We start from the raw sequence: 27285 nt of genomic DNA, 5'->3' as shown, positions 1-27285 counted from the left end.
GAGCAGGTGCTCTCAGTTCAACAACCTGAATTCCAGATTTCAGCTGCAGTTGCAACCATCCCAGCAGGTGACTAAAACCCCTCAGGAAGACAAGCTGAGCTCTGTTTGGAGGAAAGTTCCAGCCCCTTGTAAAGAACTTTCCTGCAGAGAACTCTGCAAGATTGGAACTACAGGATCTCTTCCGTTGGTCTGACACCCTTAGGGCCAGATGTGTTTCAGAGGTTTTCAAAAATTTGGAAGGCGATATGCTGTATATTCTGTGCATTACACAGTTGGACAAACATATAGCCCAGGGCCCGGCCTGAGGGTTCTTTTGGTAATTAAAGTTTTATTGGTACACAGCTACCCCCTTTTGTTCACATGTTATCTATGGTTGCTTTCAGCTACAGTGGCAGAGCTGAGTATGCAAGACACTGCCGAATGCCCACAAATCCTGAAATATTTACTGTCTGGCTCTCTAAGCAAGTTTGCTAAACCTTGTGTGATGTAACACCCTGGGGGCAGCACCTTGTGATTAAACACATGAATATCTCTGTGTCAGAATGAATGGATCCTCACACCCGTGAGATAAATAACTCTACGTAGCTTTGGCTACCAAATGGTTTTTGAAAGAACTTTACATGTTCAGAGCTTTGGCAGCTTCATAAGGTCCTTTTTTGCTCTGACACTGAGTGGATGCACAAGGCAGCAGGATGGGTTGCTTATGTGTTATTGGTAAAGTCACACTTATCATATCTTCAACTTTCTGCTTTGAATACAGATGGCTGCCTTCAGGCTGGGGCCCTGGGGCTTCTCTTGAACCCTGGCTGGGGTGGAGCTGGCAGCAAATGCCTCCCTATTTTTTTTATATATATGATTTTATTTTTGCAGATGTAGTCCCTTATTCAATTGGGCCACTACAAAGATAGATAGAAAGTACAGGGACCCCCTTCCCCCCATCCTAGTGCAAATCAAAAGAACAATATCAGACCATTCAAGGCCTGTCAGTGGATTCGGTAACCACCCTATGCATGTTGTACGTCCTTCATGGCTGGCTTCCACATTGTTCCTGAAGCTGACCTGTCAGTGTCAATCTCTTGAATTCAGAGAAGCATGTGAGGCTTTGTACCAGATGGAACAGAGGTGTATAGCAGATGAAGGCCCCTCCCCTAGTGCAATTCCAGGGACACCTCGATGCTAAGGCTGGATGAGGCAGGGTTGGAGTATCGACAGCAGACTCTACTACGAAGTATTTCATGAACACCCAGAAATATTTGCATAGATGTCTTTTAATTGCATTCTTAGCTTTTTTCTTTTTCGTAGCTCTTTGTGATGTTCAGTTTAATCAGCATGTTTACTAATCCCTTGCTCTGGGCTGGGTGTTGTGCACAGTTCTGCCCTAATCTTGCTGGAACGTGAGGCTAATGCATTGGCAGTTTAGCAATAGGGAGTATGTGCTAAATTCGAGTATTCTTGTGTGTGATTCTAGTTGTAAAGTCATTTTTACATGTTTTAGACTTGTAGTTGAGTTTAAATATTGGGATGTCAACCATTTTTGGAAGATTATAGGCTAAAGTATAATCAGATATAATAAAAAGCTAATATACAAATGGTCATCATGCCCTAGCCATTATGCCATAATAGCTCATACACTCAACACTGGGGAGAGAGGAATGGGGACCAGCCAGGCTGCAGCCCTGGAGAGGGACAAGCTGCCCGCCCTACAGTCCTGGGCACCAGTGACTGTGCCTGCAGTCCAGGAGAGGGACAAGGTGCCTGCCTACCGTCCTCTGTGGCTGCGGCTGGCCCAGGCAAAGCCGACCTAGGCCAGCCAGAGGGAGGGAATTCTGGGTCCAGGTCCCAGGTGCAGGGAGAGGCAGAGGTGGTTAAGGGCAATCAGGCCAGCAGGGGAGCAGTTAGGGATGATCAGGCCAATAGAGGATCAGTTAGGGGCAATCAGGCAGGCAGGCAGAGAGGTTAGGGGTAATAAGGCAGGCAGGCAGGCAAGCAGTTAGGAGCCAGTGACCCTGGATTGTATGAGGCATTTGTTCATTCCCCAAGGGGTCCCAGATTGGAGAGAGTGCAGGCCAGGCTGAGGGACCTGTCCTTCTGTGCATGAATTTTGTGCACTGGGCCTCTAGTATTATATAAACATGGTAGCAACTTCACACTTATTGTATACCCTGCCTCTTGTCAGGTAGGGCATAGCTACTCTAGAATGGGCTCCTGGGAGATCCCAAGCTCCTGGCTCAGACCCCAGTCCTCTGAGTCCTGGGCCATATCTTCTCTTTTCTTCTTGTTCCAGGACTTGATACATAGTAGACCCTGGCCAGGTGGCTCAGCTAGTTGGAGCATCATCCAGTAAACCAAAAGGTTTGCTGGTTCGATTCCTGACCAGGAAACATACCTGTGATCCCTGGTTGGGTTGTGTACAGGAGGCAGCTGATAACATTTTTCACATTGATATTTCTTTTTCCCCCTTCCTCTCTCTTTGAAAGCAATGAACGTATGTCCTTGGCTGAAGATATACTGTATATTTATGTGAAAGGAAACCAGGAAGGGAAGGAGTTAATGCTATATTAGGAAAGCAGTAGGTTAAATCTTCTTCAAGAAAATGACATTAGTTAGCTCTCTTAGCCCCATCTAGATTCTTCTACCCTCTGTCTCATGGCCTCCATGGCCTCCCAAAGCTGGTATGAGGATTGTTCTCTGCTTTCTCTAGGTGTGTGCACACACACTTATGCATGGATATGCGCTCATATGCACATAGCTTTTTAAAAACGTATGGGAGCAAGTAGAATGTTATCTGATGTCTGTTTTGTCTAAACAAGAGACACATTTAAGATAATGAGCACCATCTGAGAAGAGACAAAACCTGGCATGATGATCTAGGCACCCTTGCAAGACCCTTTTAACAAGTCTTGTGCCAGATAAACAGTGTGGTCACTTTGTTCAGGTCTCCCAGCTGACTGGTCAATTCAGTTCAAAACGTGTTCAGACTTGTAGCTTTGCCTATTGGCCCAGTTACTGCATGGAATAGATCTGGTCACAGTATCTAGGGAGGTCAGTTCAGGGACTCAGTGTGAACACAGGTGGTGCAAGTGAGCAGCTACGTGAAGAAGCTCCATAGATTTCTTGGGGTTGTGTCCTGTCTGTTCTGAGGTGGGCAGGAGAGAATCCTTAACCTGTTAACCGGGGAGTTCCCTTTTTAATTACGCAACCTGTAACAGGCGCGTACTCTTTCACTAGGACATGTCAGTATGTCACGCCCAGCGGACGTAATTTTATATTATTATTTTTATTTATTTATACTTAATTAAAATAAATGAAATATATATTTTTTCATTTATTTATATATAAAGCACAAAGGAAAATACAAAATTACAAACAAATAGAAAAGAATACCAACAAAAAAATGGAAACATCGAATTAAAAAATCATAAATTTTACAAACAATTATAAAGATTGCAAAAAATATATATTGTCCCTCTCAGGGCGCAACATATATTTCAAGGACATATTCTTATGTCCTACCCATTCCCGATATTGTTTATGTTTGACATATTATAGATCCTGTTCGGTTAACAGGTTAAGATGTGTTCGAGTGTCCCTGACGTCACACACCTTGCACTTAGACACTTTGCACCCCCCCTGGGAAAGCACTGAATCAGTTCTCATGTTGGACCTTGTATTAGTTTCCCAGAGCAGCTCAACAAAGTACGCCGGAGTGGGTGGCTTCAACAACAGAAAATAGCTCCTCAGCTTTGGAGGCTGGTAGTCTGAGATCAGGGTGTCAGAGGGCTGGATTCCTCTGAGGCCTCTTCTTGCCTGCCGACAGCCACCTTCTTCCCATGTCCTCGCATGCTCTTCTCTCTGTATCTGTGTTCTATCTCCTTTCCTGTAAGGACACCAGCTGGATTAGGGCCCACCTAATGGCCTCATTTTACCTTTTTTACCTCTTTCAAAGCCCTGTCTCCGAATGCAGTCTTATTCTGAGGAACTAGAGATTAGGACTTGAACATAGGAGTTTTAGAGGGACAGAGTTCAGCCCACTACAGACCTCTTCTTGGACAGAGTCAGTGTTTCGTGCAGGAAACAAACACAGAATTTCTTTAATCCTTATCTTGTGCATAAGACTCACGAAAGCCCCGAGCCCTGCCCTCCTTCTTCCCCCCAAGATAGAACTGAGAGGGAAAGCAGAAAGTCTGGAATCCCTTCCCATTGACCACATTGGTCCATTATTTAACACTCATATGATAAGCCTTTTTCACTGATGTCTCCAATGTGCCCGTGTGGATATTCCCCAAGTAAAAGGCCTGGAGCTAGAGAAGCACACTCCCTCAGGGTTACTGTAGGCACGCAAGCCTCATCCAACCTACTGTCACCCTTTGTTTATGTAAATATAAGCAGAGCGGGCACACACTTCACATGTCTACCTCCATAAATTTGCACACGCCCACACGCATGTGTAACTCTCATTAATACACAGGATCCTTCCAGTACTCCAGCCGCCCTCCCATGTCCCCTCCCAGTCACTGCTGCTGTACAATTCCTAACCTCAGTTGTGTGGTTCAATGTGTACATATAAAAGCAAAGAGAGTCCATGGTTACAGTAGAAAAACCGTTAGCCTCACCTTTATCTGGGTTCCATTAGACCCCGCTCTGCTCCTAATTTAACCCCAGCACACTGGAAAGGCAGATGGATCTCTCCCCTCAGCTTCCTCTTTTGTCAAATGGTAGGGAGACACTCTCTAGTTAATAATGAATCTAGAAAACCTAGGAAAGTGTTAGACACACAGCTGATCAAGAGGGTATATGTATTGTATTGTCTAATAGCGAAAAGGACAAATAAAGACCATTACGTCTACCTTTCACTGTGGTGTGAAATCAAATGAACTGACCTGCCCAGGAAACACTGGGCTGTTTAAATAGGGCATTTAGGAGGGATGGCTGCTAAGGTGCTGAAAGAAACAGGCAGAGAGCTTTCTCCTAAAAACCTGTTCATTGCCGGGATTTGGAATCTCTGGGGAGCACCTCCAATTAATCCTGGTGCTCTGTGTTTTACAAGTTGGCTGTGTGCGGCCTTGTGTAGAACTTTCCACATCAATGGGAAGGAGCCAGGGAACTTGGAAATCTCAAGGCTCACGCTTTGTCCCTGGAAGGGAGAGAGTAGCTGCATCCACAGCAGAAGTGCCTTTCACATCTTCTCTAGACTAGACACAGACATCGGGCAGTGTGGGGCACTTTCCTGTTCCCTGCCACCCACGTCTCAGAAGCTTGTCTTCTGACAAGTTCACGTTGGTCACATTTTAATATGTAGTAGTGTACCTCTTGCTTCACTTGTACTGCACAAGAATTGGTTTTTAAGAAATATATTTAGGCTTTTTTTGCACACTCTTATTTCGGGTAAATGCATATTTGCATAGAAATAATCTGTAGTGAGCTCTACTTGCAACTGTGTCAAATTTAGAAACATCACTACTGTAGAGACATGCTTTTGTATATGGATTTCCCCCAAAGTTTATTCCTTTTTTTCATTTATTATGTTGGGGTCACTGCACAATGCATTTATTTCATTGGGATTTTGTGTTGAGCCGTTCATTTGCCCAAGCTCTGTTTCTGTATATTAAAGTGTCTCCCCATATTTTATTTTATTACATTGAAATTTCTAAATAAAGTAATTCCACTCAAAGGTTACTTATACGCTCCTTCTTGTGAAGGTTTAGCATGTGGTTAAGCCTTTTACCTCCTATCTCTTCCCCCTGCTCCCCTCTCGCTCCACAATGTATGTTGGAAGATGCTAGGTTTTACCAGGCAGGGCAGAGTAAAGAAACCAGATGGTTTTAGCTCACACCTGTGAAAGTGCTGGGGTTCAGAAAAACATTACAGTTAATGGCCAGAGTAGGCCTTCCAAGCTCAGTGGGATTTTACTTACCTGGCATCTCATTCTGGTTAACTGAATGTTCCAGTTAACTGATGGTTACATTTGTTCACGCCCCCTCCCGTCCCCTCCTCACTACCACTCTAGTCCTTCTAATATGGAATTGTTTCACTTTCTTCCTTGTCTCCTTTCTCTCCTCTTCTCTCCTTTCTTTCCTCTTCCTCCCCTTCATCTTCCTATAGACAAATGCCTCTTTCCTTCCTGGTGTTACTTATTCTTTTCCTCCTTCAGCTTCCATTCCTTCTTCTATCCCTGACATGTTTCTGTTTTCTTGTATTGGGAGGCCTCTGAGCTTAGCCTTTATCAGCTGGCATATAGCATTCGATTATTCACTGTCCTCCTTGAACCTTGTGTTGTTCTGGTCTTTCAAACAACCACTCACAGGTTGCCTTTGAACCTGCCTTGCCCTTTTCTTGATGCTTCCATGCTCCCGATGTCCATGTTCATTGTCGCGCCAGTTGAAGGAGGTATTGGGTTGCCCAGTTTTCAGCTATTAAAGTGTAACTGTACATTTTAAGCATACCTGCATTTTAGTACATAATATCTGGCAACAGGTGCTTCTGGAAAAACCTTGAAAAATTGATTATTTGTAAAAAACTACTGGGCTCTTTCTTTTTTTCTCTCCACCCTCCTTCGCCCCTGCTCCTAGATTCTAAGCTCACACTCATAAATGAAGTAATTCTGCCCATATTATGATGACATTTTCTTGAGAAGTGAACCCCTGTATTTTCTTCCACTGATTGACAGATGGATCCTAAGGTGGGCCCAATGACTCCCACCTTCTTGCATCCACACCCTCGTATGTTCCCTCCTCCCTGTAAATGTGGGCAGAACCTGTGACTTTCTTCTCACCAACAGAAGATGAAAAAGATGATGGGATGTCACCTCCTCAATTAGGCTACATTACGTGACAAAGGAAAGAGATCTTGCAGATATAATTAAGGCCCCAATTCAGTTGATTTTAAGTTAATCAGAAGAGAGATCATCTTGGGTGGGCTTGTCTTATGTAAAAACCCTTGAAGAGGTATTGAGGTCAGAGATACTCCTCATTGGTGGCATTGGAGAAGTAAGCTGCCGTATTGTGAGAGGGCCACTTGACACAACTGCAGAAGGCATGTAGGAGCTGAGTGTGGCCCAAAGTAGACAGCAAGGAAATGGGATGTCAGTCCTACAACCTCAAGGAAATACATTCTGCAAACAAGCTGAAGGAGTTAAAGGTGATTGAATTTCCCCAGCTAAGCCTCTGGTGATGCCACAGCCCAACGGCTGTCTGGACATCAGCCTAGCTGAGAACCCATGCTCACACTTCTGACCCAAGGAAACCGTAACATAATAATGGTGTTCTTTTCAGAGGCTGCGTTTGTGATAATTGGTTGCACAACAATTTTAAATGAGTGCATTCTTCAATATTCTTTGCTCAGCGAGTTCTGAGTTACTCACTAGGACCCAGAGGACAGTCTAGGAAGATTATTACCCGATTAGAAATATTTATTTTGTAGAAAACCCTATTTCTTTGTGACTCTCAACTACAAATGAAGAGGAAAATAGTATATAGTCCTGGGCTTCACTTGGGTATTTAGACACATGTCCACTTCCAGAGTCACACGCATATTCTGAGATATTGTCAGGAACAGCTCACGTGATCACAATGTGACACTGTCTTTCCTCCAGACCTCACCTTGCGACTTATGGAGGAAAAAACGAGGTGACTTCACAGTACAGGTCTCGCTGTCCACTTATAAATGAGGAGAGTAAGAACCCACATTGTCTTACAAGTAGAAGTCAATATAAGTCCTCCGTCTTGAATCGCATTGACCTGAGAGGTCATATGATTTCCATTTGATCACAAAGCAACCCAAGGGCAGAAGTGAAATTGGAATTTCACTTCTGAATTTCTGAAAGCTTTTTAAAAATATACTTAATCTTGGAATCTGGGATTTTGGTGTGTGTGTGTGTGTGTGTGTGTGTGTGTGTGTCTGTGTGTGTGTGTGTTTTGGGGGGGATTGATTTATTTTTGCCAGTGACCCTCTTTCCCTTTGAAAACCCTTTGTGCCACAGTCCTATTTTCTGAAGGGGAGCTATATCTAAAGTGTGCACTACCTTCCATGCTCACCCAACCCTGAATAATTGTCTGTATGTGCCTTTTATTGTCACCTCTGAAACAAGATGAAGAAACCAAGGGTTTGCTTTAGAACACATTAACTTCTTTATCACATTAATACTGACTCATATCTTATTTCCCACTTGCAGTAAGAAAACCATTCAAATCTTTCCCTCTCAGGACAATATCTTTAATAGCTTCTGTGTGTTTCCTATTTTTGGCTGTTTCTGTATAAACAGACTAATCTAATAGCATGCTGAACCATCTAACTTGGCAGAAATTCAGAAAATCACTCATTTCTATAGCAAGCTGGGATGCCAAGAAGGGGGTGTGGAGCCCTCACTTTCATTGCAGAAAGATTCTTCTTAAAGTTGTCTTTCATGAACATAATATGTCTATCATTTGGAATTCTCTAGCATCCTGACTGGAAATTATTTATTGCAGAAAGGCACAATGGTGAACAAGAAAGTATCATTCCCGATACAATTTCTGGCTTGAATTTGTATGCCTAAAGGAACGGGATCTTTTGGACACAGTTTTGAATGCTGGCATGATTATGAAAGGTGGCATTCACCTCTAGGACATTTTCCATTGAACCTAAAGTGTGAGAACATCATGGCCCCTTGCAAAGCCTGGCTAGCGGCCTGGCCAGTCCAGAGTTCTGTGTGTGTGTCACTAGACACGAGTCTTTGGAAGGTGTTCTTGCTGATATCCTAGGCTACCCCATACCTCCTTTTATTTGTTGCTACTTATACATCATAGATCCCAACAGGTATAAGACCTGGCTCCCACTTCTGGGTTACTAAGCATCGCTAAACAACATCACAAATCATTTCCTGACAGCTGAGCTTTATGAGGTCAGCTGTAATTCAACTCTTATCCTGGGGTAGCCAGGATTCCTCTCTGGACCCCATGGTTTGCTCATCTACTGGGGCTGGTGCACCTAGGACTTGCATGCCCTCTTCAAGGGTAACTGGAACCCTCAAAATCTCTAGTCACAGAATCCCCAGGCCACCTCTAGAATGGCATGTGCTTTTCTCCATGCTATTCTTTTACTTTATTTAGTATGTATATTTATTTTTTTAAAGAGAATTTATGTTTTGAATGCGGGGTGTAGTGTTTTTTTGTTTTTTTTTGTTTGTTTGTTTGTTTAGGTTTAAAAACAAATTGAGATAATGGCACACAATTCCCATATACCTACACCCATTTTCCCCTTTATTAATATCTTACATTATTTGATACATTTATTACAATTACAGAAACAATGTTAATATGTTATTATTAACTAAAGTTTATAGTTTATACAGATTTCCTAATGACCTTTTCCTGTTCAGGATCCCATCCGGGATCCCACACTGCATTTAGTTATATGTCTTCTTAGACTTCTCAGAGCTATGACCATTTCTCAGACTCCTTGTTTTCAATACTTTGAGAATGAAGTACTGGTTGGGAATTATGTAAGATTAGAGGCCTGATGCATGAATTCATGTATGGGGTGGCCATTGGGGATCTGGCCCCAGCTCATGCCCCCAGCCTTGCAGCCCCACAGCCTTCTTGGCACCTCGCCTTGACCTGGCGCTGCTCCACCATCCCGCTGCAGTTCCTCATCGGGGCCAGCAGTGTTTCCACTGCTGCCTGCTGCCAGCACCCTGTCTCTGACGCCTGCCATGTCCCTGCCGCCCCCTGGTAATCAGCACATGTCATAGCAAGCGGCCAAACTCCTGGTCTCTTGGTTGAACTCCTGGTGGAACAACTGCCTATTATATAGGATACCCCAGTAAGGAAATGTGTCTGGTTTGTTTTCATGATTAGACTGAGATTGTGGGTTTTGGGGAAGAAGACAGAGAGGTGAAATGCCCTTCTCATCACACCCTATGAAGGACAATGCTATCAACATGACACATTACTGTGATGTTGACCTTTTTCACTGGCTGAGGTAGTGCTTGTCAGCTCTCCACTATAGTTACTCTTTTCCCATACACTCCATGTTGTTCTTTTTGGAGGAAAGTTCCTGTGTGCAGCCCCCACTTGAAGGGACTTATACTCTCACCCCTTGTAGGCAGAGTATCTGTCTATATGAACTCTTAGGAATTTTTCTGCATGAAGGATTTCTCTTCTCCCCCACTTATGAATTTCTATCCGTGTGGACTCATGGATATTTACTTTCTACTTTGGTTTATTATCCTAAACAACTTTACTTTATTTCCCAATGGTTTGGCCACCAAGGGCTCTTTCACTTGACTCCCATGTTCTTTTGACATATGGCTATCAGGGTAAGGTTCATTTTCATATCCTTTTGTGTTTTGTTTGTGTTCCTCTCCCACCTCCTCCATCCCACAACACATGCACAGGGCAGCATGCTGCCCTGATTTCTGGTCTCTCAGTGGCACTGCTTCCTCCTTTATAAAACTCACACTAAAATAGTTAGAAGTGTGGGTGAGTTTTCTCTCTCATTTAACATTTTACTCTACATAATTTATGAACCATATAGGCCACTCTCTTTCTTAGTGTGTTTGTCACCATACCTCCCGGGGAGGATGAACCTAAGAATCTGCTTGGCCACACAGCCAGGTTTCCAAGTCCCAAACAAGGCAGGCTGTCTAAAAGTCATCATCCAGCAAGAAGATCCGAGTCCTAATGCTGGCTCAGTCCCCAACTTGGGCATCTCAATTTGACCTGTGTCCTCTCTGCACCCTAATTTATTCATCTTCATAGTAAGTATTTTCCCTGGCTGGTTTCCAAGGTTCCTCCAAATTCTGATGTTCTATGATATTGGAATTCTTTGAATAATCACTCAAGATGCCAAAAAAGAAGTCACCAAGGAGACCTCGGGTATTCTGTTGACTATTTTGGTAAAAATCAATAGAGAGAAATAAGAGAAAGAGTCAGAAATGGATTCATAAAAAGAAAGAAGAATGAATGAATGAATGAATGGTTAATAGGGACAAGATATTTATATCTTGTCCTCTCCTCAACCTCTAGGGGTTGAGGAGAGAATAATGGTTAATAGGGACAAGATATAAATAAAGCCAATCCCTGTGAAAAGTCTGGAACAGATGATTAAATACATAATTTCTGAAGTTTTAGGAAAGAAAGCAGGGATATGAAGCAAGAACATGAGTGCCAATTCTTCTAACTCTATTTGACTTTCAAAAAGTTTACCGGACAGGTAAAGGGAATGAAGCCAAGTAGATGGCTATTTCAGTCATGTTGAGCTTTGACAAGAGTAATCCCTTAGGCAGTGTTGACAAACATGTAGCATTCAGATCAAGGGAGGTAAACAGGATGAAGACACAGGAAACTCCAGTGTTTTGAAGGCCCTTCAGAGGACAGTAGGTAATGGTTCTACAGTGGAACGAGCTTCCACATGAAGGATCTGTGCCCTTTGTGGAGATGTAAAGCAAAGGCTGATGTTTGACACCAGTCATGATGACCGACTAAAGAATGTCACTTTGGGTAGAGGTGTTGCTGGATATGCACTAGGACTTCTTCCTTCTGTCCAATTCTGTGTTAATGTTTCCTGAACATTCTCTCTCTTCTCATTTTGGTGATTCAGAATCCTAGCCCCCATCAGATGCCTCTCTGTTTGCTTAAAAATACAGATTCCTAGGACCTGTATAGACACTAATACATACTCGATCCAGCGTTTGGGAGGGAGTGTTGGTGCCAAGGATCTACATTTTTGTCTAGCTCCCCAGGTGGTTCTGATGTACAATCGGAGTCCAGAAGCACCCTAGAGGATTGCCAAATACCTAAGAATAAGAACCATATTTTCCTCCCCTTTTTTGTATGCCTCTCTATACAAGGGTAATTACACAGAATAAGCACAGAAATGCTTGTTGATGGATTTTTTCCAGTATTTTTTTAATTTTATATTTCTTTGTCTGGAACTTTGCAAAATAAACACCAGGTCGCCCCATGCTTTGTGAGTAGCATGCTAGAATGGAATTTCACTGTTTTCAATTGGGGGTCAATTTATTGGTTTCAAATGAATTATGAAAGGAAGAGGCTGTGTCCTTGGAAAAGTATGAATGATGATGCTGAGGACTAGCCAGGCACTTCCCTTCCAGCTGGTTCCCTGAGGGGTCAAAAGGCTGACTGTTTTGAACCTCCTATTGATGATGATTTGAGACCACTCCTCATTTTGCAATTTGCAAGGGGCGTATATAGTGGATGCTTTCATTCTATTTTATCTGCAGAATTACTTTCTACTTGGAAGTCTTTTGTATAAATTTTCCCTGAACCCATTCCAAAAAGTGGATTTTTAACCCAATAGATCATAACTTCAGTGTTTCATCGTGTATACATATATCAAAATTTGAATGTAAGAATATTAAGCAAAGTTAAAATAAAATTAAAACTTTTCAAAGGGTACCACTGCTTGCTTTTCTCCTTTGGTTTTTTTTTTTTTTATGTCATTTAAAAGACTCTAAAACAGGAAGTCTCTTTCACTTGTGTCTCACTGTCCCTCCTCCCCTCATGCGTGCATACACACACACACACACACACACACACACACACACACACGGTCTGGCCTTTCTTTGTCTCCTGGCAGCACACTTGGTAACAGTGTGAGGAATTCTGAGCCTGTGAGTTAGTGCTGTTTATAGCAGTGTGGTCAGTAAGATTCCTAACTGGCATCTTGCTCACCCTCTTGCCTTTCTTGAAATCCCTTCTTCAGAGGGAAGTTAGATTCATTTCTCTAAAATAGAAATCTGATCTTGCCACCATCCTATTCTCCACTCCCTGCTTAATCCCTTCACTGGCTCTCCATATCCCTTGGGATAAAAACCAAAATCTTTATCAGACCATGGAAGCTCTGCCATTCTTCAACCTACTCTCACCTCCGCTTCTACCCTGCCGACCCTCCCCCTCCTCATCCTGTCACAGGTCCTTTGCACAGGCTATTGACTCTGCCTGGAGTCCTCTTTCCCTCCTGTTTTAGCTAGTGTGTTCTTTCTTACCCTTTAGAGTTCGACGGAGTCATCACTTTCAACACCTTGTGAAGTGACTGAAGCATTCAACATAGTACTAAGTACACAGTATGTTATCATGTCTTAGCATTAGTAGTTATTACTGAGCTGGTCTACAACTTCTGTCCTTATGTCCATTTCTTGGATTCTTCCACTCCTCATGCTGTGGATGTCATTTATGTATTTGGAGGGGTGTGAGGCTAGATCAGTCCAGGTCAAGAAAAGGAGAGGAAAAGGAGAGAAGTGTTGATATAACCACTGAAAGACTCTCACTTCCCTCAGCACTATGGTCTGAATGAATGTGCTCTCCTTCCCAAATTCATGTGCTGAAATTCTGATTCTTAAAGGTAATGGTATTTAATCCATCACCCAGGAGGCCTAAGGAAGGATGGCGGGTAGACCTGGGTCTGGGCCACACTGTCTTAGATCCTGCCTGAATGACCTCTGAGATAGCTCATCTGGCAAGGACAGGAGTTCTGATATGCTGCTTCCGACCAGATAAGAGGGGAGACAGAATTGCTTCAAATAGGTTGTTGTGTACTGAATGCATTGCCTCCAAATTCATACATTGAAGCCCTGACCCCCAATGTAATAGTCTTTGGAAGCAGGGCCTTTAGAGGTGATTAGATTTATATGCCCTAATGAGAGTGGGTCTCTTGTGATGTCCTTGTAAAAGAGAAGAACAGATCAACCCCCCCCCCCCCCCCCATGCAGGGAGGAAAAGAGCTCTCACCAAACACTGAATCTGTAGGTTGTACCTTAACCTTAGATTTCTGAGCCTCTGGAACTATGTGACATACGTAAATGTCTGTTGTTTGAACCACCCAATCTGTGGTATTTTGTCATAGCAGCCAAGCAGACAAAGACACAAGTTTAACATTGTGTAACTTAAAGAATTAGAAGTTGCACACCTGGATGGGCCACTTATTTCTTGGGCTTTGAGCAAGCCACTTTCTCTGTAAGCCTTAGTTTCTTCATCTACAAAATGGGGGCATTAACAGTTCCATCCTCGGAGTTATTGGGAGGATTAAATGCTGAAGATGTTCATATAGCTCTCACCCTGGGAATAGCACAGTAGGTGAGGAATACTGAGCTGGCACCATCAGCATCACCCTTGCCATCATCAGCAACATCAACATCATCCATGTCATCATCAGCAGTTCCAACATCATGCTCATTAGTATTGGCATCATTGCCATGTCAAAAGCACTAAGGTGTCCTCTTGCCCTTGACCTGGGTACCATGTTGGAAAAATTCAGAGTGGCAAGCAAGCACAAACTCAGAAGTTGGCTTTTCCATGCAGGCATCAGTGGTGACCACTTCAGGGGGAAAAAATGCTTTGGAAACCAGGTCACAGAGGGAAGTGCCTCTTATTGTACAGAGCCGAGAGGTCTGCCATGGAAATGCAGAGGGAGCCTGTCCTAATTGCATTGATAATACAATCCTGTAACTCATTCTGCCAACATGAAGGTGGATGAGCAGTCCCCATCCTGGCTGCTGAGCATTGCCTGTGTTTTCCTCGGAGAGACATCTGCACAACAGTGCTGATTAAAGGGCCTTGGACAGGCCGTGCTATTAAGAGTTTGTGGCTCCAGTTTAATAAAAGGTAGTATATTAAAACGGAAATACGTTGTTATTGATAAGGACTAGATACATTATAGCCCAGGTTAAAGCTCTGATAATACAAAATGCAGGGGAACGAAGCTCAGGGTTATTGAACACCTACTATGCACTGATTGCTCTTCAGGACACTTAGAGACATCATACAAAACAACCATGTGCCTTCAAATAAAGTCTGTCCTGATATATTAATATATTTAATTATCAGACTTTCAACATTAAAGAAGATTGCAATAGAGGCATCCGGTTGGTTGGGGAATAGTTACTGCAAATGATAAGCTCTTTTAAATAAGCCAATACTGACTTAATGAGGTTTTGCTGGATATTATTATTATTTTCTTGATAGAAAAATGGAGGAACTGTTCTCTTCCTCCACCATTCTGTCCGTATGCTCAGTCATACTGACCCCCTTTTCTCTAGCTCCATGGGAACACTAAAAAATTTAAAGGAATGGATATTTTAGCCTCAAGTTTCTGGAATTCTAAGAGGGTCTGAAAGGCATGTGCTCGTTATGAAGACGTGCGAACAAAAACAGGCAGTTCGCTAGGAAAGCAAAAATAGAGAGGAGTCTCCTGCCTTCCCTGGGGTTGTGCTTTTGTTTTTGGAAGTGGACCAAGAAGTAGTCAACCTCCAGTTAATTTGTCTGCTCCTTCAGATAACTTCTTCATGCCGGCATGAGCACCATCATCTGAGGACCTGTGCATTGGGGAGAATTCCTCATCTGGCTGAAGAGGCTGGTGTGGTTTGGACTTGCTCCCCTTGTCTGCCCAGTTCCAGATGGGCATATGACCGTTTGAGACAGGCTGACAGTGCTATCCAGCCAGAACCTGTCCATCCAGAGCCCAGCAAGGAAGCTGGAATAATAAATAAATTGCACACATTGAACACCCACCCCCCTCCCACATTTTTGACTTTTGCTCACATAACCCTGCAATAATAAGTATTCCTGCCTCCTTGTTAAAGATGAGCCTTTAAACAGTCCTAGCCACAGCCCTAGTCCAAGGGCATGTTGCTCATCAGTGGCCCACCTGGCATTTGAAATTAGGTCTCTCTGGAACTTTCTATGGAATCACACTTCTTTAGTCCCTGGCACCCTATACAATAAAAGGCTAATATGCAAATCGACCAAACAGAGGAACAACTGGTGGAATGACAAGTCCCTATGACGTGCACTGCCCACCAGGGGGCAGAGCCTCAGCGCAGGAGCTGCACCCAACCCCCAGGCCCCAGGCAAGCCAAGGCCAGTGCCAGCACTCCCCCCTCCCCAAACCCCACCCTTCCCCTAACTACCCCATTGGCAGCCCCACAGATTGGCCCTGATTGCTGGCCAGGCCTAGGGACCCTACCCATGGATGAATTTCGTGCACTAGGCCTCTAGTCATTCTCATAGCAAAGAAACAAAATAGAGGGGGCTGGACATGTGGTTTTCTCGGTACCTCTTAGTAAATGGCCCATAGCAAAGCACACAGTTGGTGCTCAAGTCCTTCTGCATGAAAAGAAATTTAAGCACTTTGTAGGGGATGTGCTGAAATGGAGTAATGGGTGGGGGACCAGTGGACTGGCCAATGTTCTCCCAGCCCAGGGCCTACTATAGTATGTGTCTCCCCACTCCCACATATAAGAGCTCTGCAGTCTACATCAGCACCCATGAACTGCCCCTCCCAGGGATTTTCCATCGAGTATACTGTTCGATTTCTCTGGAGTGCTTGCTTGAAGAATCCATTTGTCTCCTGGATCTCTGGATCTCCCTCCCACACCAGAACAATTGCCAAGTTCCAAGCTCTACCCTCAGAATATTGCAAACAATTTTAAAATTAGGAAAGTACAGTTGCTCTTCCCATTTTAAAGATAAGGCCTAGAGGGGTTAGTTACCTGCCTCCTGTTCTCAGTAGCCAGGGACAAAGTCAGGATCTGAACACAATGGGTGAGCTCTAGTCTGTTTTTCTATGTTTAAACCTCCCTACTCAGGTGCCTAGCTTCTTTCCACTCCCCTTTTGGTCCAGCATCCTTCCCTACCCAGCTCTTCTCCCACAACCATTTTTATTTTATTTTATTTTTTTCTGTGCAAACAGCCTATGAAAGACCCAGCCTTCTGGCCTTAGGTTTTGATAAGATCTGACTGTGCTCCCTTTGTCTGTCCTGAACCTGCCATTCTGAATGGCCCTGTTAATTGCAATTGACTCATAGAAGGTGGATGGCAGTGCTACTTGACACCAGACCAATGCTTCTGACTCTCCCTGGTGCCCCCAGCAGCAGGCTGAAGCTGATGGGAGGGGGTCAGAGGCCAGAGAGCACTTTTGATTTCAATAAAATGCATTACAGCGTTAGTTTTCCTATTTGTCCAGGCACAGCATGTGCATGCTCTCCCTCTCCCTTCTCTCCCTTCTCTCTCTCTCTCTCTCTCTCTCTCTCTCTCTCTCTCTCTCTCTCTCTCTCTCTCCCCCTCCCTCCCTCCCTCCCTCCCTCCCTCCCTCCCTCCCTCCCTCTCTCTCTCTCTGATGTTGTCATTTCTAAGAATTCACAGTAAAATGAGAAATGATTATATTTCACTGTTGTAGCTCCTGTGAAGATTCAGGTTTTTTTAATTATTTTTTTTTCCATTTCGTAGCTTTAGGGCTAAGCATGAGAAAAGAACTTTGAAGCACAAAACCTGCACGATGAGTCTAAAGCAAGAGAATTAAGACCTCCAGGGAGCTGGTAGTGGGAGCGTGGTTTCCTGTAGGCTTACTGTGTTGGCCCTGCATTCCTTTTGTAATCTTCCAGCAGTCCTATAAGGGAGGCCATGGAAGGCCCGCTTTAGAGGTAGAAAAAGTGAGGCTAGAAGACTGGCTTGTGCTCCAGTGTTCAGTCATAATGAACACTGGAGCACAAGTCTGTTTATTTTCCTGGAGAAGAAACTCAGAACCACGAGCCTGTGCAGTTCAGCTACCTTGGATCTGAAGGAGTGCAAGGCGCTTCTGCAGGAGGTCAAGCCTGGTAGGCCTCCTCACCAGAAAACAGGCATGTCATCAAACTTTCCCATGCACTGCCTCAGGAACCTCTCAACAAGCCTGTGGGTCCAGAATCATCCTCCCATTTTATAGATGAGAAAACTGAGACACACAAGAAGAGGGGAAAGTGCCTAAGGTCATATAGTTGGTTCATTACTGAAGGAGGCATAAATGCAGGGTTGGTTCAGGGTTGGGCAGATGAGGTGGGGTTGGGGAGAAACCCCCAAACCGCAGGTTTGTCTGTGACTCCCTTGGGTGAGAGATGAGATTTGTTACAAAAGTAGAGTGAGGATCTGATACCAACTGTGGAGGGACTTTTTAAGAAGGCATTTTCGGATCACAGTTTGTTTCCACTGTAATTTCCACAGTGCTGGGCAGTTTATAGCATGTGATCACTGACAGGAGAGGGGCGTGGCAAAGGTGGCTGGGCGTCCCCACTTGGATGAGAGGTTCAAAACACATATAAGCAAACACCAACTTAATTATTCCAAGGAGGCAGATGGAGACTATCTCGAAGGTCACAAATGTGAGCTTCACTAACAAGTTAATTACCATTAGTTAAGACATTATTCAGCTGAAAGTCCAGATTTTTGACATCCCTTGAAATATCAAAGTACCACCACGGGCTGGCCATTCTGGGTTAGAATTCTGGCAGGCAGCATTGGCAGGAGGGAGTAGAGTGGGCAAGGGGAGGCTCCCCATGTCCCATATTCTCAATTCCTCTGCTTCCACCCTGAATAATCCCTGCCTGGCCTGACCCTCAGGATTGGGGTATTGAGGGCCTGGAGTAGAATGAGGAAGGACTTCAGATCAGAAAGAGCCACCAACTACCTGGGCATTAGTTTTCTCATCTGTAAAATGGAGCCTCTGAGACCCACCCCACACTGTTGCAGTAGGGAGAACATGTCAGCAGATAGAAAATCCTTAAGTAGGTTCAAGAAGTTATCATAGCTGCTACTGAGTCTCCCCCACCCCTTTTCATGGTAAAAAGTATGAAAATCATGAAGCTCAAAGAAGTGTCTCCAAGAGGCATGGAGGGAGACAGGCTGCTTTTCTGAACAGGTTCCTCCTCCCAAAACCTTTCTTTTCCCTGGGCCTCAGAATGACCCCAGCTGAGAACAAAGCTTTTTCAGGTCTAAGGTTCCCGGAGGAGATTTTCCTAAAGGAACAGGCAGGGGTGCCCACATCCAAAACCAGAATCGAATGCGAATATGACAATAAGAGCCATCCCTGGTGGAGAGAGGCTCCCTTTTAATTAGAAGCCTGGAAGGACAGACCCTGTAATTGCTGCTCTGTAGAGCCAGGGCTATCAATATTGGGGCCTCTTTCATTAATAAACTGGCCAGTCAGAAAGCTGCAGGAGGGGGACCCCTCCCCCACACACTCCCCTACCCGGAGCTCTGCTTCATCAAGGGCGGACTCCATCACACAGGAGAAGAGCATGTAAATCAGCCACAGGAGTTATACCAGCCTCCTGAGGCAGAAGGAAGGGGCATGTGCTAGGGAGCCTCCTCCCTTCCCTGCAGGCAGCCCTGCTCTGGGAGAACCCAAGCAGGAGGTAGCTAAAGGCCCTGCAGATTGCCAGTGACTCGGGGAATGCCTGGGTGTATGTATGGATTAGCACCGTGATAGACCCTCAGTAGCAGAGACGAAGACTAATTACCTGACAGAGCTCCCCTCCACTTGCCTGGGTCATTGAAATTAATTTCTGCTTTCAGGCTTGGCAGAAAGCAGCTGCAGAATTTCAGTTCAATACTCAAATTAACGGGGAGCCGGAATTATTTCCCTGCACGGGCGGCATTAGAGGAGTGGGTTACCAAATAGATCTTGATCACAGACACCAAAGGAAGGATTATGCCTCCCTTTTCATCAAGAGCCTCAGGTCCCTGGAAAGTGCAAAGGAGGGGAGGGAGACAACAATCAATTTAGTGGAGAGTTAACACTCAAGCGCTGTATTCAATTGGGTGTGACTTACCTGTGTAGGAGACCTCCTGCCCCCCAAATAATTTGCCATTTCTCTCCATTTAACTAATCATTAAATATAGGACCCTTTTATTATATAACTGAATCAGATTTCCTAATCAAGGGATTTGCAAATATCTGTTCTACAGCATGGCTTGTTGTGAGGATAAGGCAATGGGTGGAGAGGGGAGAAGAAGTCAGAGGTGGGATTTGAATCCAGGGCTCTGGTCTGGTCTCCGTATTTATCTTTCTGTGGCTTCGTGTTGCCTTTTTTGCCTTAGTGCTTCCCCCCACTTAAATGTCAGCCTACATGGGATCTATCCATTCTGTTGAGCACCATCTGTGTGTTACAGGTCAAGTTCAGTGCTGCCCAGACCCACATTTCTCACCTCATTTGTCTCTGATTTTTCTGCCACCAGAACTCCCGTGAGGGTTGAGATTCATGGGCGAACTAAAACCCTGTATTCTGGCCATGGGTTCTGTCAGCTAAGACAGTCACAGGTCCACAGCCAGTTCCCATTCTGACCATTTCTTTTGCTCCTGCTGAACCTGTTTCCATATTGAGATGCATCCCCAGGGAATACTGTGTGTGAGGCACATTCACCACAGATGCAGGAAAAAGCTCTCTCTCCTAACTCTGCCCATAGGGTTAGCACATAGTTTAATAGTTAACCAAAGTCTGGAATCCTGCTCTTTAGGTACAAATTATGTCCCTCCTGCTACTATTGTAGATGTAAAACTATGGGATTATTGCTTATAATAGTAAGACTACTTATTACTAATACCTATTTTTACTATTACTTGTACTATTACTAGTACCTACTATATGGGGATTCTATACGGATTAAATTAGTTAATAAAGGGGGGAGCCTGACACTTAGTAAGCTCTCAATAAATGTTAGTACTGCTATTATTTCTGCTGATGGTGAAGGTCTTTCTGTGTTCACCTGACATGGCAGAGAAGCTCTATACAGCTTTCCAGACCCAAGAAGGTCCAACAGGGCTGCAGCTTGTAATATTCATAGTGACCTCGTGCCCTTTAAATTAATACCCAAGAACTCAAAAGAAAACATGGCTTTCCAGAATAGCAATTGTCACATATCTAATACTAACCATGTGCCAAGCTTGCAAATATTTATCTGAAAAAAATCATCCTTGCCCTGACTGCATGGCTCAGTTGGTTGGAGCATTGCTCCATACACCAAAAGGTTGTGGGTTCCATTCCTGGTCAAGATACATTCCTAGGTTGCAGGTTTGATCTCCTGTCAGGGTGTGTATGTGAGGCAACCAATTGATGTTTCCCTCCCTCCCTCTTCTTCCTTCTTCCCTCCTTCCCTCCCTTTCTCTCTAAAAGAAATAAAAATATATTCTTTGATCAGGATTTAAATAAATAGAATTTAAATAAATAAATTTAATATTAATATATTTATATTAAATCAGCCTTGAAAAAGTTTTATGAATTGTGAAACTGAGTTTTTGAGCAGCACAAACATCCCACAGCTAGTTCAGGGGGAGTGCAGGGACTCGAACCCTGGGCTAGTATCTCTGAGCCCACAAGCTACTGTGTGCCCATCTGTGCTCCATCAAGTGATCCAGGAGTAGCAATTAGGCGCCTTCTAACATGTCCATCTTTAAACCTGTGACCTCGAGGCGAATGACTTCCATATCTCATTACCACTCCCCTGAGCCACCGGCCCCCAGTGGGGATAGAGAGGTTAATCAGCCACGCACGGAATCTGCTTATAAGGCTGTTTCATGTACAATTTTTATATCTTGGCTCCTAATAATGGTCTCATTATTAATGATTGTCTCACTATGATATACTGGTTCCTTGCCTTCTAGGAACTGATTTAAAGGAAGCCCTGGCCTTCTTGTGCCCATAGAGCTTGTTCACAACGCTTTTGCTTGCTCAGCAGCTAAGTGGTGTGGGGGACCACTTCAAAAATTATTTTCTTCTCAGTGTGAGGAAGTTGTCATAATTAGTAACTTTCAGCTTATTTGATATCTTGATTCTACTTGAATCACTTCTCCCCTCTCTCTCCTGTCCCCCTCCTCCCCACCCCTGCTTTTGACCTCATAGGTAGTGCTGATGGACAAATGCTTACTCCTGGGTCTGTCGCAATCAAGGCATTTTAATTATTTCTAACATGACTTGAGAGAACAGGTCATAAGGAGTATATAGTATCAGGGATTGTGTTTGCAAACCAAAAACCCTGGGCATATTTCTCCAACAAATATTTATTGAGTGTCTATTATGGGTCTGGCATAATAGACACTCAATCAGCATGACAGGAGAGAATAGACACTCAATAAGCAGGACAGGGGAGAATAGATGAGAATAAGACACATCCACAAAGTCTGGAATGCATATTAGGAGTCCAAATAGGCATACAAGTTGAAATTACTAAGGGAAATTGTACTTGGTGGAATTCTTCCTGCTAGTTATTAGTAACATATGGAAGAGCTTTGGTTTTAGTCCTCAATGCGTTTAGAATGAAGGATGTCATTAAAGAATGCTTTGTTTTCCCCAAATTCAGGTTGCATTGAATATTTAAGGTGCTTTAAATTCTTCTCTGAACCTCAAGTCTAAGCAATGTACATTCCAGCCACAATGATCCTGCTATTCCCAGAATATGTCAACCACTTTCCTAGCGGGTCTTCCCATATTCTGTTTCCTGCCCTGGCATGATCTTCTCCCACCCTTGGTATGCTATCTCCTCCTCATCCCTCAGCACTCATTGTGAATGCTCATCAACGAGACCACTCCTGACCATTTGTATCAGTTTCCTGCTGTAACCAATGACTGCAATGTGGTGGCTTAGATAATATGAATGTATTCTCTTACTGTTCTGGAGGTTAAAAGTCCAAGATGGGTCTCACTGGGCAGAAACCAAGGTGTTGGCAGGGCTGGATATCTTCTGGGGGCTCTGAGGGAGCATCTGTTCCAGTTTCTAGGGGCCACTTTTATTCCTTGGCCCATGGTCCTCTTCTCCCACCTGCAAGTCTGACCCTGTAGCATCTGGACATCTCTCTTACTCTGCTCCTCTTGTCTGACTTTTCCATCCTTTGAAGATCTTTGTGATTCCACAGGGGCCACCTGGGTAATTCAGCATACTCTCCCCATCTCTGGAACCTTCACTTATTTCCATCTGCAAAGAACCCTTTGCCATGTAAAGTAACATAATCACTGGTGTCAGGGATCAGAACAGGGTCATCTCTGACACCATTATTCTTTCTGCCAGCCACACTATCCTAACTAAATAAAGTAATACTCCTCTATTCTCTATCTCAGCCTTTAGATCCTTAGCCTTGTAGCAGTACAATAACTTACATAATCAAAATGTTATTATATCTAGGTATGTATAATTGGGTCAAGCTCCTGGACCTGTATTCAGAGTATGTCATCAAGAATCTCTCTCTTCCCCTCTTTGCTCAGCTTTTCCCTGTGTTGACTCAGGAACTTTCTTCCTTTATACTGGTAGAGCCAGCTGCACCTTTGGGATGTGAAGCTCCAGTGCCAAAACCTGGAGTTGACCAGTAGACCATCACTGGTCTAGGTGGAGTGCATCCTTGAATCAGCCTATGGAAGTGATTGGACAAGTGAATGTCCTTTGCCACCATGGACAGGGGTGGGGGTGGGGTTGGGGGTGGGGTTGGGAGGTCATAGAAGAGTGGATTGGGAGGAGCTGTTTCCCAAAGGAATCAAGGTGTTTTATCCTAAGGGCAAATGAGTGCTGGCCAGGCACACACAAAGGATGTGGAATAATTACCCTTTTAGAGTGTTGCTTACACTCTCCTCTCTCTTTGAAGAGTAGCTGGTTATTCTGATTTCTTCTGTCTTTCTATGCATTTACATCATTACACAAACAAGCACATGTTTATATGATAATGGCCCCTTTTCAATATACTGTACAATGAAATATTTTGCAAAGCATCTTTGGGTCTGTTAGGATGGGATGGGATGCCAACCTGCTTTGTCAAGCACTATTCTAGGCCTAATTTCCATTCCTTCACACCTTCACTGCCACCAGTCCTCTGAGGGTGGACATATTCCTCCCCATTCTACAAAATGATAGTTTCCATTACCCGAGTGCATACTAAGAGCTAGCATCACACCCATGCCCTTAGACCATTGCTTCACTTATTCCTCAAAGTAGACTCGGCATCTCCTAAGCAGCAGATGCAGGGCTTACACCCTAGGCCCAAAACAGAGCTTCTTAAACAGCCAAAAATGTGTTGGCTAACGCCAGTGACATGGACTCAGTATTTCTGCCTTTGGAAGATACCAGACCTTTTCCCTCCAACTCTAAAGAGCTAGAGGTTTTTACTGTTACTTTTCTAAAGGGCAGCATTAGTAATCACTTTGGCAGAGACTTTATACAAATGGTGAACTTTTCTTTTTCATTTGCTTTAGCTTAGTCTTTTCCATTGTTCACTGGCTTTTCAAACCATCCTATCCTTTTACCATGTTTATCCTTATTCATTCAGAACAGGTGTGTGGCACCTTGGAGAAGATGAAGCCAGAGAGAAAATCAGTCAGATAGGAATTAGGTTGCAAAATGACTGAATAAATTACCACCTCCCAGAAATTGTATGAAAAACGGCTATTTCTTTAGGAGGGATTCACATGGATCCCTCCACAAAAGCCCAGGTAACTGGCAGTCAGTTTCTAGGCTGTGGGGGGCCTTCTGGGAACATGATGCCCTGGTCCTCAGACAGCTCTGACAGGTGATCCCCCTATTTATCATAGCATTCTTTTTGCCTTTTTGAAGAACATAAACATATGCAAATATATAGATTATTTCTTCCTTAAATTCCATAAACAGGAGACAACACCCACATTCCAGATGAACACAGGACCAGTTTGGTCACCTGTGTGAAATAGGGTCCTGGTACCCTGCTTCCCACTACTATCCACCAGGGTGGCAATCTGTTCATGAAACGTTTAATATTCTCATGGATCCCAGCCTGAATTGAAGGCCTTAGTGGTATGAATCCAACACAGCAGTGTTTGGATGTATTTTTCATGTATAGGTTGTTCACTCTAGTCTTTGAAATTGTAGCATATGTTATCATAGTTATGTATTTATTATAATGGAGATGTTCTCAGGAAGCCAGACTTAATAGTTTTAAATCAGAGGCCACCATGGACCTTTAGGCTTTGCATTCACAGTAAATTTTATGCCTGGTGAAAGGTTATGTAATGGATTTCCCTGCTATTTCCCCGCCCCCCCCCCCAACCCTGGCCCACTGATCTTAACTAGCCTACAAAAGTTCCCCTGTGGATTTTTGGGAGCTAGCCACTTGATGCAGAAATGTTCAGATTTCATACTATCATCTGAAGGGCACACCTCCTAATGAAAAAGGAGTGAGGAAATGGTGGGATGGCTGTTGGGTTTATATCCTAATTCCTTATAACAATGCGCATCTCCTTAATGGAGAGCCTCACAGCCTGGGATGGAAGGGAATTTGGCTTTTCTTTTGTTTAATTAATAGCCCCTTCACTGCTAAAGCCATTGCCCATTTTTAGCTATCATATTCATGAGAAGTCTAACTTCCCCTCCATTCAAGGCCCAGGTACCAGCATCTCTCACTGTACGTTAGCTTTATCCCATAAAGGCTCTTACATTATAAGCACCAAAGTAGTCCCATTATATGCCATTTTTACTTAAACTGCTCTGTTTTGAGGTGCTCCCCAGCATGCTTAAACAGGAAAGGTGAGTGAGAGAGAGAGCCCCAAGGTTATGGTTCCTTTGGGTCTATAGGAAAGATATAAAGATTGGGTTAGACTCTTCAAATATCTGTGGCTTTCATGTTGAACACAAGCAGCCATTCAGTGTCTTACTCTGGCAGGAGAACAAGTCCCCTGAGGTGGAAAGCCAGGCAAGTCCCTGGGAGTGTGAGCAAATTGTTAAAATGGTGTCAAAGATGGGAAGGAACAATGTCTAGTTCTATCTCTGATCTTACCATAGGTCTAGGGTTAGGCTCTTGCCTTCACCTGTCACAGGCTCAGCAGTTCCTTCTATTCACCAAGAACCTCTGGACATATGCCTCCAGAGTCATAGCCCACTTCCCCAGACCATGTCCCCACCTGCCCCTCCCACCAATGCAAGTTCAAGGCATCAGTGCTTGGCTGAGGAATGTAGCAGCAACTTCCTTAACCCTGAAGGAGAACCTCTTCGGTAACAAAGAGCAAATGCCTTGGAATCAGACACAAATGAGTGTGAATCTGGGTTCTTCCAAACTGATTAGTTAGACTCAATGAGCCTTATACCTCCTGAGCCTTCCTTTTTCATCTCTGAAATGTGGGAAGTGGGTATTATTAGCTATGACCCAGCAGAGTTGGATACAGTGTAGGTAAAATGGCTGGCAGAGTGCCAGGCCCACTGTTAGCAATTGATTTATTGCTATGATTATTTTCTGCCAAGATCAGGTAGAAGATGACTGCATTATTGGCTTTCCTGAGACTGTTTTAAAGGAAGTTATCTATAAGCCTTCATGATAAGCTTGGCCTAGAAGATAGCTGTAGAGCAAAGATCTGGGTTACTTAAAAACTGAAGGTCTTGGGTTTGATCCTAAAGGAGATACACAGGCAGAGACCTACTTTCTGCTTCGTCTGGACATTAACTCAGCCTGGACTTCTTATGCTCATGTGGCCCTCCAGGCAAAGAGAGAAGTAAGTAGAAAGTTCCTGGGCTCATTGTGGTTCCTCTGTACTGTGGCTTGGCCGCTGCTAAGGGTTCCAGTGGTCATAAAAATAAGCTCTTTTGAGTTGGATTTGAATCATGTATCTATTACTTGAAGGTGGACACATCCTGAGCCATTCAAGAGGTGTGAGCAAATATGCTTTCACACTACAAAGTTTCCTACAGAAGAGGAAGCAGAGGCACAGAGAGGTGAAGATTCACCCAAAGTCACACCCAGTTTTGGGAACCAAAGGATTACAGAAACTTCTTTATAAGACATCTGTCTGCTGCCTAAAGCATAGTGCCTTCCCCTTACCCTCAGGTAGAGAGACATCTCATAGGGCTAGACTGGTCATATGGGATGAATCCAGGATTGAGAATCAGAAAGTGTGAGTTCAAGTTAGCTTTGATCCTTCATCAGGGTGTGTGATTTGGGCAGAGCTTCTCAACCACTCTAGTCTTCAGGCATCTTGCTGGTAAATTAATAAGTTCATACACTCATGAGAATTATGAATTATAAACCCCTTTGCAAAAATATGAAACAATGAATATCATCATCATTTACCTGAATCAATATTTATCAAGTGCCTACTATGTGCTAGGATCTATTTTAAATTTAGCAATATGGCAGTGAACAAACAGATACCTCTGCCCTCGTAGTTTTTATATTCTAGTGATGGTGGCAGAAAAATTAACAAGTGAAACAGTAACTGCACACTTTAGAGTAAAAGGACCCAAGTTTTTTTCAGATTCGATTCCTCCATGATCTACATAATACTTTAGGTGAACAATTACTATTTTTGTCTGTCCACTCATTTATCCATCCTTTTTTCTCTTTCTCATATATTATATATTAATTTATAATTTTTTTTTTGGCCTGTGAGTTTTTTAACCTTTCTTAACCCACATCTTAAGTAAATTGATTGGATGTTGTGATAGAACTTACCTTTACTATTATCTTGATTTTTTTTTTTTTTTTTAATAAACCCCTGGACTTGCACTTGTATTTTCTAGGTGCAAATGTCAAGAAGTG

At 43.7% G+C, this 27285-nt stretch overlaps 1 protein-coding gene and 1 non-coding gene across 2 annotated transcripts in view; one reads left to right on the top strand and one right to left on the bottom strand.

Moving 5' to 3' along the window:
- WWOX (WW domain containing oxidoreductase) overlaps window positions 1-27285 on the top strand; it is a 922226-nt gene that overhangs the window by 427059 nt on the left and 467882 nt on the right. The window lies entirely within an intron of this gene.
- Window positions 869-996, bottom strand: LOC118721032. Its single transcript, XR_004988604.1, has one exon. It is a non-coding gene; the product is annotated as a small nucleolar RNA SNORA31 (small nucleolar RNA).

Source organism: Pipistrellus kuhlii, unplaced genomic scaffold, assembly GCF_014108245.1.
Source record: "Pipistrellus kuhlii isolate mPipKuh1 unplaced genomic scaffold, mPipKuh1.p scaffold_m20_p_17, whole genome shotgun sequence".
NCBI lineage: Eukaryota > Metazoa > Chordata > Mammalia > Chiroptera > Vespertilionidae > Pipistrellus > Pipistrellus kuhlii.
The sequence above is the reverse complement of the archived record's forward strand: the minus strand, read 5'-3'. Positions and strand labels throughout refer to the sequence as shown.